The sequence below is a fragment of the Cryptomeria japonica genome, chromosome 4 (genome assembly GCF_030272615.1).
Source record: "Cryptomeria japonica chromosome 4, Sugi_1.0, whole genome shotgun sequence".
NCBI classification, from domain to species: Eukaryota; Viridiplantae; Streptophyta; class Pinopsida; order Cupressales; family Cupressaceae; genus Cryptomeria; species Cryptomeria japonica.
This window is the reverse complement of record NC_081408.1, coordinates 756,690,846-756,702,194: the sequence shown is the minus strand read 5'-3', so window position 1 is coordinate 756,702,194 and position 11,349 is coordinate 756,690,846.

Genomic DNA, 11,349 nt, shown 5'->3' with positions numbered 1-11,349 from the left:
TGATGGGATGAGGAAAACTTTATAGGATCTAAAATGTTTTGTTTTGTAGGTAAGCTGAAAGCTATCAAGCAAAAACTTATCCATTGGAACAGAGAAAAATTTGGCAATATCTCTGCAGAAAAAGCTAGAATCGAAAAAGAGTTACGAGAGTTGGATGAAATAATTATTAAGGATGGTATGAATCAACAAAGCTATGTAAAGAACTTGTAGGACTGTACTCCGACATTCTAGCAAAGGAAGAAATTTATTGGAAGCAAAAATCAAGAGAGAATTGGCTTCATATTGGAGACAAAAATACAAAAAAAAATCATAACAACACTAAAATTAGAAGGAATATAAATAGAATCTCAACTATAAAGGATAGGGTTGGAAATAGTATTGATGACCCCAAATTGATTTCTCAAGAAGTAGTTAATCACTTTACAATTTTTTTGAATAATTGGAGCACGTCTGACTTAAGAGCACAGTCCAAGGTTCTAGAAAGCATCCCTAGACTTGTGTTGGAAGCCCAAAATAGGGTGTTAAACAGTAAATTTATAGAAGCAGAAATTCTTACTGCCTTGAGTCAAATGCACCCCGACAAATCCCCAGGTCTTGACAGATTCCTAGCCTGTTTCTTCCAGAAATGTTGGCATATATTAGGAAAAGATCTAGTAAAGGCTCTTGAAGCTACCAGAAACCCATGAGAGTTATTGAGAGAAATCAACCATACTTTCATTACTCTCATTCCTAAAAAAGAAATTGCAGAAAACTTTGATGATTTCATGCCTATATCTCTATGTAATACCATGTACAAAATTCTTACCAAAGCACTTGCCAACAAAATTAAATTGGTACTACCTTGCGTCATATCTGACGAACAAACATGATTTGTCCCAGGAAGATCATTCTTTGATGACATCTTCATTACTCAGGAAACCATTCACTCTCTCCAACAAAATCATTTTGTAGGAGTGTTAAAGTAGATATTCAGAAAGCCTATGACAAGGTTGATTGGAGGTTTTTGTGCAAATGTCTGGAAGCCTTTGAATTTTTGAACCGATGGATCAATTTTCTCTTTAAATGTATTTCTAGTCCCAAAATATCTTTTTTGGTAAACAAATCTCCTGAGGGCTTCTTTGAGATCTCTAGGGGCCTCAAACAAGGAGATCCTATCTCTCCCTTCCTCTTCATTATTATGGTTGAAGCTTTAGGTAGATCTATCTCTTATTCAAGAGTAAATCGATAGATAAAAGGGATCAAAGTAACCAGTGATATCGATTCCATCACTCACCAACAATTCACAGACGGTGCCATGTTAATGGGCGATTCTAGTGTGGTTGAAGCACAAAGCTTTGGTGTTATCCTTGAGAACTACTCGCATGCTTCAAGATAAATGGTTAACAACAATAAATCAGAAGTTTTCTTCTTTAACACCAACCCTAGAATTGAGCTTGCAATATGTAGTATATTGGGCTTTAATAAGGGTGTGTTGCCCTCTAAATACCTTGGTATGTCTGGGGGTAAAGGTCATAGGACCAAAAAACTTTGGGATAACATCCTCAATAAAATGAACTAGAAGATAGATGGTTGGAAAAAAAATGGCTATCTTCCGCTGGAAAGCTTACAATGATTAAATATGTACTATCAGTGGTACCTATCTACCAAATGTCCTGCTTACAACTCCCTAAAGGCATTAATGAAAAACTTACTAAGAGACTAAGGAACTTTTTTTTTGGAATGGTACCGATGCTGGTAGGAAGAATCTTTCCTTGATTGCATGGCATAAAATTTGTAGATCTTGTAGATTCTGGGAGGCTAGGAGTTAAAGATTTTGTCATGCAAAATAGGGCACTTGGAGTGAAATTGGTATGGAAAATATACAATGAACTAAATCTCAAATGGGTAAAAATCATCTAGTCCAAGCATCTGGCTAATAATGACCCCTATTGCCTTTTTAGGACTGCTTCCCCTCCAAAAGGCTCTAGGATCTAGAACTTATTGCTAGGATGTAGAGACATTATCATGGACAAACTCTCTTGGGACATTGCCAATGGGGAAAACAACCTTTTCTGGGAAGACTCTTGGGGTGGTTATCCGACTCTCGATACCCAAGGTATTAATGAACAGGTTATAACTCGGTTAAAGGATGTATGGGGCTACTATGTTAAGGACTATGTAACTTTCCCCAATGGTGACCCGGTGTTGGGATGGGAATGGAAACAACTAATTGACCTTGGCCTCCTTGATCATGATATTGCGGTGTTAACTAGACATTTAATTGATAGGAGGATTGTCTTTCACCATGGTAGAGATAGTCTTATTTGGGAAGGATCTAAAACAGGCTCTTACAGTGTGAAGGAAGGTTACAAAATGTTGCAAGAGAAGTTATCCTTGCCAAAAGTTGATCTCTCAGTCAAACTTTGTTGGAATAAAGTAGGGCTCCCCAAAGCAGGCTCATTTACTTGGGTTGCACTTCAAAATAGAATTTTAACTGCTGATTGGTTCACTAAGTTAGGCTTTGAAGGCTCCTCTAGATGCCCTCTTTGTGAAAAAGAGAATGAGACTATTAACCACATCCTTTTGAATTGCCAATATAGCCAAGTGTGTTGGGATTGGTTATGTGAAAGCTTGTACTGGTACCCCCCGAAGCATAATGATCTTCTTAAGTGGTTTTAGAGATGTCCATCTCATGAGAGCATTAGGACTTACAATATTATTTGGAACATTGCACCCTCAATCCTCATCTGGGAACTCTGAAAGGAAATAAATAGAAGAATTTTCAAAAATAAAGTACTATGTGAGAACCTTTTAATCAATAAAATTGAAGCCTCAATTATGGAAATTGTCAATAGTAGATTATTATTATCACAGAAGAACAATGCCAAGTTCTCAAGATGGGATGAATCTATTAGAGGAAAGTGGTACGGCCTCAAAATTCCCCCCTTCTTTGGCAAAGGGGCCCCTAGTAATATCTGTGATAGATCTCAAGTTGTCTGGTCCCCCCCTCCTTCAGGTTGGCTAAAGGTGAACCTTTATGGTGCCTCAAGAGGCAACCCTAGGATGACATAAATTAGATGTGTGATCCACAACTCTAAAGGTCAAGAGATAGCTAGCCTTTGCAAACCAATTGAAATAGACACCAACAACATGGATGAGATACAAGCCCTTTGTGAAGGTTTAATGTTGGCCAAGGATCTGCAAATTAAGAATTTAGAAATCGAAGGGGACTCAACTATTATTATTAATGCTATTAGAACATGCTCTACACCTAATTGGAAACTTAATAGCCAATTGAATAGGGCAATTTTCCTTCTCAACTCCCTTGAGAGTTACACAACAAATCATGTCTACAGAGAAGGCAATAGAAAGGTTGATTCCTTGGCCAATCTTGGGGCGGATGGTAAGATGATCTTAAACCTCAAATCCCCCTAAGAAGTTATTAGCTAGTGGACTGGTGTCCACAATAATATCCTTCTTGTTCTCTTTGATCCTCCTTTGGCATGCAAGTTTCACTACTCATACCCTGACTGGTCCTTTGATTTTTTTTAATGTTATTCTTCTGTCTTTCTCTCTCCTTTCGTCCTTTTTATTTTTTATATTTACTTATTTATATATATTGAGGCATATACATGAATATTTGCACATATACATGGATATATGTGTATATATATATATATGGTTTTATTTTTATTTTGCCTTTTTTCCACATTCTTATTCGTGCTTATTTATCTTTTCTTTTTTTTATTCCTTTCATTTTTGAGCTTCCCTCTTTCTCTCTACTCTTTTATTTTCCTCTATATTCCTCCCCCCCCCTCTCTCGTCGGTTTTTTTTTCAAGTATGGGATGTCTTAGCCTTTATTTTAGTTGTATGATTTTCTTTGGCTTTTTACCCCCTCTTTTTTCTTTTGTTTATGTCTTCGACAATGAATTTGTTGATTGCTTACCATTTGTCCTTAGGCTCTCCGTTCGTTTGCCCTCATCATTGTTCATTAAGCCTAGACGAATTCATTTCTAAAGGTGGCGGCGTCTGAGATGTGGCCTTTCATTTCCTTGTAATTGTAATTATTTTGCCTTCATCATCTTACCTTCGACATGTGCAACATTTATGTGACCTAGTTTCAAGAGCCTTCTCAACTTTCTTTAAGTTCAATTTGGTTCGTCTTTGGCATTGTTACCATGTCGTATACTTTAAAATGGAGTCTACAATTCTTATGCTTCCCAAGGATGAAAGAAGAATGATGGCCTTCAAGGGCCAAATTAAACAGGAATGTTGGAGCATGATCTTAAACGACTTGGATAATCTTGTTGTGAGGGCTGTTATAGAAATTATGGGTGAGGAACATATGAATTATGAATTCAGGTTTAGGGTTAACTACATCATTCCTACCACATTTGTATCCATTTTACTTGTCATGGGCACACCCAAGAATGAGGCAATTCTACTTTGTCAAGCGACTCTTAAAGAGAATTAGTTGACTGGTTTAGAACTTGCAGTCCACAATGTTGATGAGAACCTGATGATTCCTTACCCTGAAGATTATGCTGAGCCAGGTGAGAGGAAACATGCTAGGAATGTGGTGATGCGCCCTATCTTGGTTATCAAAGATATCTCCTCCTTTGAAGCAAGGAAACCGATAATTGCTAGAAACATTGCATTCCTCCAGAAATGGCTTCACTTGAAACCTGCTCAAGGCATGAAATGGTGGGTTGAATATATGACTAAGGAAGGTTTTTTGCCTCCACAGGACTTCCCTACTATGGATATCAAAAAAATTTAGGTACTTCCTCCTATGATTATTAAGGCATCTCATTTGGATGATAAACCTTCCTCTCAGGTCAGGAAAAGGACTCGAATAGTGACGGTGGAGGCTATCGCATTGAGCTCTTCTGCAAATCCTCACCCTCCTCATGGGGACTATGTTTTTGTTGATAGGAGCCTGAAAGATTAAGGGCACAATTTATATTCCTTGTTTTTGTTAAATTCAGTTTTTAAGAATCCCCAGGAATTTTGCTGCAATAGTTAGGGCTTACTTGGTAGCTTGCTATTATGGTTATTTAGCAGTATTTTGTTTGGAAACATGGCTACTCTGACACTTTACGACTTTAGTTTAGATTCGTGGTTATACATGGCTGTCTGATAAGATTTTATTTATATGAATAATTTTAGACGTTTCTATGGTTAAATCTGACATTTTCTTGTATTACTGACATTGCACTTTGGTTTTCAGTTTCATGCAATATTTTTTCCTGAGGGTTAAAAAGTCTAATTTTGATGGCATTTCTCTGGGTCCCCTCTAGCTATCTGGATCTCTAATTATAACACTAATATATATAAAGATAATGTATTTAGAGGGGCAGGGGCCTTAGACCAGCCTGGGCTTTATTTTGGGTTTGTGTCTCTTATGCTTATATGATGATATGTTGAAATTGATGTGTACTAGACATGAAGGTTCTTTCTTATCCTGCATGGTTTTGCTAATAGCTAACAATAGGACTAGATGGTTGGAGGTTGCTTGTGACTGTTTCTGTGTAGGGAATATTATCATTACAGGTCACCCCAAGGAGAATGTTATATTGGAATGGATTGGAAAGATTCGTACTCCATGGGAATGTCGTAGCTCGGAGTGACAACCTCTTCGGATTTAGGCATGTGGTCCTCACATTGTGGGTTATCCAGGGGAAAAACACAGGCATACTTTTGTATACTTCTACATGATATTTGTATCAGGCTTATTGTAAAGATGTAATATTTTAAATTATATCCATACATGAACAATTGATTTTTTGGGGCAAGACCAGAGGTTTTCTCCACCTGGCTCTTTCCTATCGGTGCCCCTAGTGAGTCAGGTTGTATTAGGTGTTAAATTATTAATAAAATCTTATGGCTTAGGCCATTTACCGATCAAAAAAATAAATTGGTCATTTGGTGAGAAATTTATTGTCAAATGACTTTTAAATGATAGCTCAAAATTGAGCACTATTTTTTGTAAAAATTCATGTTTTGACATTCTCTACACAATGGACCTTGATGCATTGTAAAAATAACTAAGTTACAAAGTGTCAAAAACTGGGGGGGACATCTAATATCGAATCAAGGGGGTACCTTGAGTTGTTACTACGAGCACTTTCATGAGTCATGACATGAACACTTTCATGCCTTATTTACTATCATTTCTCTTTAAAGGTGTCTTGAGTCACACCTTTGAGCATTTTTGTGAAGACATGCCTTTGAGCACATGCACACCTTCTTGAGAATTATGGAGACGAACAATGTAGTTCTATAGCATGCATTGCGATCTCATCACTTGCTACATATGAATCTGGAAATGTTTGCAAAAAGCATGGGCAATTCCTTGAAATAAATTATGCATACCAATTTTCAGCACGATATATTTAGAAACCAGTATGATGATGTTCAATATTAGGATCATGTGCAAACTTCAAATATAGACATATTACTTCCTACATATCTAGAATGGGAAGTCATATTGCACACGTTTATTATGTTGTTTAGCAAGTGTGGATCATCTTCAACATCCAATGTCACACATCTACCAACATTACAAGCATCACATTATGGGGAGGCTACATAGTCTCTCATTTCTCTCCTATGGGGGAGAAATTCATTGTACTTATGCATAGAAGTAGTCCTTGGGAGGTCTTGATCAGTCATTCCTTCTATGACATATCTTCTTCACTTGTACATTCATGTTACTGTATCATTTCTCTTTTTAGGGAGGAGTTTTCTTCCCATTGGGCTTTCTCCTGTACTCTGCTTTATGAGAAATTTGCATATGAGTACCTAACATGGCCCGATAGTCGGGATTCTCATCATCATTCAATAATATGTCATTTGAAAGCATCGGGATAATTTTTTATGTCTACACTCTTAATTACCTATTACAAAATAGCACATGTGATAATGGTTAGGAAACTACAAATCCAAATTGAATATTCATTTGAAATAGATGATGCATGAAAATTCATAGAAAAGATCATTATGCACAAAGAGATATAGATTTCACTTTGCATAGAAAGATAATATGTAATCACATAAATTGTGCATGTAGCATCACAATGTCATCATTTGCTTAAAATGAAAAGAGTTATGCACGTTTGATTAATATGTCTTTTGCAAGGAAAGTAGTTTATTTTCATGTGTGTGATGGTTGTACCTTCTAGGATGGGTGTCGAATATGGCTTAAAACAAAGAAGGTTGATCCTCTTTTTGGAATCTACTGATATATTTTAAGTGCTTTGGCTAAAGCCATGTATTCATTGAAAGATATGAATGTAGCCTAGGAAAATTACATTGTTGTATTTCTCTGTCATATCCTGATGGTAGGACATTGCATGCTTATGAGTAGGATATGAATTCATGTAAATATATCAAGTTGCATGTAATGCCTCGTCAAGATACCCCAAAGGAAACAACTACAAACACTCGAAAAGAGTGCAACATATATATATTTTTAAACATTAATGAACTTTAAGATGCATTAAGTTAAACATTGCAATAACATTTGCACAAGCGGAAGACTTAACACAAACTCCTAAAGGGTTTCCAACGAAGATTACTTGATTAATCCAATGAACATTAAGGTGTATTAATCCCAATAACAATGAGATTGATTAAACCTACTCAAGATAGAATGATTACTACATGAGCATAGCAATTAAATTCCATAAGAGATTAACCTTAATGTTCATTGGATTAATCAAGTAATCTTCGTTGGAAACCCTTTAGGAGTTTGTGTTAAGTCTCCCGCTTGTGCAAATGTTATTGCAATGTTTAAATTAATGCATCTCAAAGTTCATTAATGTTTTAAAAAATATTTTTTTTTTGCACTCTTTTCGAGTGTTTGTAGTTGTTTCCTTTAGGGTATCTTGACGGGGCATTACATTGCATGGGGGATCCCTCTTGCTTATTGCTTCTAGGTTGCTAGGAATTTCTTGTAGGGCTGGGTATTCTTCATGTTAGGAAGGATTTCAAGGAAGAGTAAGCTTTGTGGTTGGGTGTAAAAGTGCGCGAGCCATGTTCTCGTCTCTAGGACTTGCAGATGACTATGCGGGTTAGTGGAGGCCAAAGGCTTCATTGATTATAATTCACATATATTTTTTTATATATCACTTGTATTTTACATCATTATTTGTATTGAGTTTATTACAAGGCATGAGAGTCAAAACTACACTACTATTTATCACATTTTTATGTGCCAATACTTGGATTAAGAAGTACTTCATTTGAGATGTATTTAACATTTATTGAAATATCGAGTTACTATATTTCATATCCATATTAATAATAATTTGAGTATTTGTTTAATTTTGTGATTTATTTTAAGGAGTGAGGACCTTACATTTGGTATTAGAGCTTTAGGTTCAACACTGGGGTCTTAAGTTCACTTTGTTGAGTTACGACGATTGATTGCAAAACCCTTCAGTTAAATAGTGCTTAACATGTGTTGTGCAAGTATTAGTTGCACAAGTCAATAGTTGAATAAATGTGTATCAACTATAATAGTGAGGAATGTAGCCTCCTAGTTATTACTACACCTTCCACTACACTTGCCAAGAAGGGAAGGTGTCCCTTACTTGGAACTCCTATGTTTACATGTGTGTAATATGGTCACACGGTTAGATAAGTTATGTTGTTGTATTTCACCTAGCATGATATGTTGAGAGATATTATTTGTAAAGGATTAGTTATACCCTTGTGTGTTCCAAGGAGTTCCTTCTAGGGTGATTCTTTCCTCTTGTTTAACACAAATGTAAGAGGCCTTTGAGTGGCCTTGTTTACTCTCTTGTGTTTCTTATTTGGGTGATTGAGATATATGATGCACTTGACTTAAACATATATTGATATGCTCCTAATTGAATATTATAAATTACATTGCATGAGTGTTGCATAAAATGTCAAAGAGAGAGTTTTTTGTGCATGAGAGGATTGGCATATTGATATTGTGTACTTTCTTGTTGTACATGGCACATCGTTTACGCAAGGATACATTATTGCATGTGTGAAATGAAGTGTTCATAAGTGAAAGATATGTGAAATTGTCATAATAGATCATTTGGGTCAATGACTTGTGTTCCCAATTGCACAATTACTCAATGTATTCATGCGAGGACTTGTGTGGCTATTGCCTTGTCGCATTTTGAGGAAGTTTATGTGGGCCAATTTCATTGGTATACCCTGTTTTTGTGGCCATAGTTTAGTGTTGACCCTATCTTGCCTAATGTGCAAATAGAGTGTTAAAGAGAATCTTGCATCATATGTATCCTACAATTATGGTCCATGATTTTGTTGACCCTACCCCACATAGTGGGTGTAATTGAGTTCATAATGTATATCTTGTTTCATGGTGGTATCGTGTTGATGTGGCATAATGCCTCTATCGTTGTGTCTTGATAATTACCTGAATTATCATTATACCATAGCCTATGATGGTGATCTATGATGTAAGTTTATTTAAGTCCCTTGGTGGGATTTTCCACATGGTTGAATGTATTAGTCATCCCCCATATAAGTAAATGTATAAAGTGCCCTTGTATTGGAATCATAGGGTACCTTGCTTGACCTTTCTCGAGTATATGTGATCATAACATTATCTGTTTATACAACTCTCTAAGTGAGTCTAACACTTGCATTAAGTGTATGCCATGTGGATGTGGTATAATTTCCCTCTTGCATGTCTTTTTGCATAATGAAGTGGTTGCATTGCATCAAAATTGTGAATATTTGCAAGTCAAGTGAGTGCATAATTGCATGCAATCATGTTGAAATTGTTGCATGGTAATGGAGGCATAGATGTCTCATTTGTGTGGTATGTCTCTAGGTATGTTCTCTAATGCACTTGGGATGTCATATTCTTGGGTGTTGTGTAGCTTTTTGCTCCCTCCACGTGACTAGGTTAGTCACTTAGTTATGTGAAAAGTGTTTCAAGTTTGATGATTTATTTTTGTTATTGATGAATATGTTCCTCGTGTTGTAAGGACAAGCATTGTATTTTGAATTTTCTTATGACCAATTTAGTCACCAAAATCTTTCATCTATCTATTTTGTGACCCTTGTTACACTCGAGTTATTATTGAAATTGCACACATTGTTTAATTTGATAATACTCCCTCTTGTGTTTTTAAAAATCTCATGGTGGTTATTCCAAATGTTTGACATCATTGACCCTATGTTGTATTAAGTGTTGTTCTCTATCATGTTCACTATGAATGCTAATAGAATGTTCAAGAAGTAGATTGCAAAGAACGTATCAATCATGTATTTGCATTAAATTCATAATTGAATTATACTTTAAATTTTACGAAATGTTTGATGTAGATTAGAATTCATGTTGTTGTGGATGTTGGTGTCATGATATGCACTGTATAGATAATCATGAGATTGATTGGAGTATGTACTTATATCTTGAATGCAATATGTTAATGTTTTAGGGTTACATTGAGTCTTTACATGTGATTAGGATGGGCATGATGCCCAAGTCACATGGATAGCTAGGTGGTTCCAATAAATTTTTAAAGATTATTGCAAGTATGCAAGGATTAATACGGTTTGTAATCCTGTTTCACACCTTGTTTCATCAACTCTTGTTAGTAGGTTGGGTATTGGTCTTTACCACATTAGAGTAGGCTATCGCATCTCCGTTTGTAACTCTAGGTGAATTTGGTAGGAAGATGGACATTGTTTATGAGTTCATCTTGACTTCCTTATTGGTTATGTATTGAATTCATATTGAAAAATTTGATTTTTATCTTCAAGCTCAAACTATGTATTAAAATGAATAGAATAGTTTAGTTTAAATTCCTTCCTTATCTTAGTTTGGAATTTAATGTAATTTGATTAGTTAAGAATTTATCTTGTATCATAAACAAATATTTTAATAATATATTCTTCTTTTGAAAAATCTATTCTATATAATGAGTACATACACATGCATGACATTTGTAAATGAGAAGATTGAAATCACAATTGTTTAGGAAATGAGTTTTGTATATAAAATCAAATTTATTTATGAATATAAAAGCATTAAAAATGGTCTTTCTTTTGAAATGATAGCGCATACCCATATACATATACATACACATATATACATATATGTAGATACACATAAATATATTCCCATATACACGCATACATATACATACATACATACATACATACTATCTCGAGACAATTACTTGTTTCCTTCACTCTATGTTTGGAATCAAACTTAATTACTTATTACAAAACAACATGATAATGGTTAGGAAACTACAACATTTAGATTGAATATACATTTGAAATAGATGATTTATGGAAATTTATTAAAAAGATCATTACACACAAAGAATCATATATATTTCATTTAGCAT